General features: G+C 40.1%; 1 pseudogene; it reads right to left on the bottom strand.

Annotated features, from left to right (window-relative positions):
* Window positions 1-671: 671 nt before the first annotated feature.
* Window positions 672-788, bottom strand: LOC112471306 (annotated as a pseudogene).
* Between the last annotated feature and the right edge of the window lie 1,942 nt (window positions 789-2,730).

Here is a 2,730-nt window from a genome sequence, read left to right as displayed (position 1 = left end):
AGGTTGAGTTTAAAGCTCATTTTAAAAGCATTAACAGTTCCATGTATCATGACTCTGGGGAAGAGGGGACAATTCTCCGCAGCATTTCTACGTGCCTTGCGACAGCTTTTGCCCAAGACTATTTTTTCAAGGATGTTTGTATAGCCCATAGCCTTGAAAAATAGAGATAATCTGCTTCCAGGGCAGAAAGAAGATTTGGTTCCCGACCAGGATAATATAAATAACACCTCCCTGTAAGGCGAAGGTTGGGTAGATTTGCCAGCAGCCCCCTTATAATATTGGAGGTTTCTTAAGCTCAGGGATCCTCAACTGTAACATAAACCCACTGTATGTGCAGAATCTACCCAGGCCACTCCACATCGCCCACATGGGACATGGGGTCAGGGGAGACAGACAAAAACATGAAACTCATGCTGCCTGCTGTGTTGTGAGTAATTAAGTTCTTTGTTTCTGACCCAAGGGTCTCGCGTCTCTTGCCAGCATCCAAGAAACTGTGGCAAGCTCACCTGTTAGTTTGCAAAGTCAAATCTTAGTTCCCTGCAGCTCTTGACAGCTATATTGCCCATTGTCTAGAGATTCTTTTTTTTTTTCTTTTTTTTTTAGGCGAGGCAACCCTTGGTTGACCTCACAGATTGCAAGGACCTCGTCAGCTTACAATCCCTTATTTTTTAGGCCTACAGCACCTGGTCTTCCTAGGTGGTCTCCCATCCTAGTACTAACCAGACTGGACCCTGCTTAGCTTCCGAGGTCAGACAATCGGGCTTGTTCAGGATGGCATGGCCATAGACTAGAGATTCTTAAAGTTAGTTTATTTTTAAAATATTATTATTAAATTAACCAGTATTCTTCCATTCTCTCCAAAGGAACTAGAACAGCCTATCAATTCACATTTCTCGAATTCTACCATTTTAGATTTTTACTTCCTTTCCTCATTTTTCAGTTGATATAATTACATGGCAAATAAGTATTATCGCAACCCAGAAGTATGAATTATCACATCTATCTACACTTGTAAATGTCTTAACAACATTCCAAGTAGACTGTTCCATATAAACAAACTAGCATAAGCACTCCATTCATCAACAAATATTTACTGAGAGAGCCTTCTGAGTGCCAGACACTGCATGTGTAATAGTGAAAGAGACGACACAATCCCTGCCCTTGGAGAGCTTCAAGTCTAAATAGGAATGCAGAAAACTAATCGAGCATTTAACAACAAAAGAGATCAAGCATCATATTGGAGAGATGGTAGCTGCTGTCAAGGGGAGCTACACTGTAAGCTAATATTTGATATTACTCACTCAGAGGAGGTGTTGACCAGAAAAAAAGTGAAGAGGTTGTGGAAAAGTGACTCAGCCTTAGAAACAGTTGATGCAAAATGCCGTAGGTGAGCGATGCTTAGTGCACTTATAAAACAGGAGTGGGCAGGAGAAAGAGATGAGGGGAAAGGTAGACAAGAAACAGGCGAGTGAGTTTTTGTAACCATGAATAAGGATTCAGATCTTACCCTGCGAGCAATGAGAACCCAACAAAGACTCTTAAGCAAGGAAGTGACATGATCAAATGTACATTTTAGAAAGTAAAAATCAGTCTGGCTGTTGAATTGAGAACCCACTGGCAGCGGGGAGGGTGAGAGGGGATGCTGTCATGTCACTGTAGGATTTTATAGCCATCCCTGACCTGTACCCACTAGATGTCAGTAGTACCTTTCTGGCTATGACAAAAAAAAAGAAAGAAAATCCTCTGGTGAGCAAAATCACCTCAGTTGAAGACCAGGATGGGAAGCCAGATGCTAAAAAGAAATGAAGGCAGCCTGGACCTTAGGAATGGAAGAAAAGAGATGGAATCAAGAGAAATATGGAAGAACCTTTAGGTTTATCACTGGTCTGTTTATACATCCCTGAGGAGGGTCCACTGGAGTGACCCATCACTCAACTAGTGTACAGAAATGAATTTTGCTACTTGTTTCTGCCTCTTATTTTAAGCAGAACCTACTGTTGTGCTTGTCTGTCTCATCCCTGCTAAGTTGTATACTTTCATACATATGTATGCATACTTTAAATTTTTGCAAGCATAATTTAGACTTTTCAAAACAGTGACACAGTAACAAAGAAAAATTGAGACATGCATGCATTTTGAATATTGATTCCAGTTTCTCACTGACATTTTCCATGCTGCTTTGTTTTTATGCATTTGTTTTTCTTTGCTTTCCAATGTCTTGCCCAACTTTAAAAGAATCTGCAGCTAACAAGCAATTAGGCCCGCCATTACCTAGGAAATGCAAACACTGTCCCAGACCAACCCACCAGAAATATCTGCTGGTTACAAAATAGGGCTTTCACAGGCCAATGGACAACTTCGATAACGATGTTTTCATAAAATTTATTTTGGTAGAAATGGAAATTATGTTTATGGGAGGTGAACTGTATGCTAGAAGCTTTGCGAATATTACCTCAAATGTTAAATTTTCACAAATACTATAAGGAGCAATTATTTATCCCCGTTTTACAGTTACAAAATCCGAGACTCAGAGAAGTCAGTAAAGGAACTTATCTAAGACCACCTAATAAATAAGTTACAAAATAGTTTTGTAAGAAGGGCAAGCAGGGCTCACAAGCTTGTTCTGTAAAGCTTTCTAAATACTTCTGGCTCTGCAAGCCATTTTATCTCTGTCCCAACTATTTGACTCTGCCTTTGTAGCTCAAAAGCAGCCACAGATGATATGTAAAT

The sequence above is a fragment of the Pteropus alecto genome, unplaced genomic scaffold, assembly GCF_000325575.1.
Source record: "Pteropus alecto unplaced genomic scaffold, ASM32557v1 scaffold45, whole genome shotgun sequence".
Lineage (NCBI taxonomy): Eukaryota > Metazoa > Chordata > Mammalia > Chiroptera > Pteropodidae > Pteropus > Pteropus alecto.
This window is presented reverse-complemented; position numbering and strand designations above follow the sequence as displayed.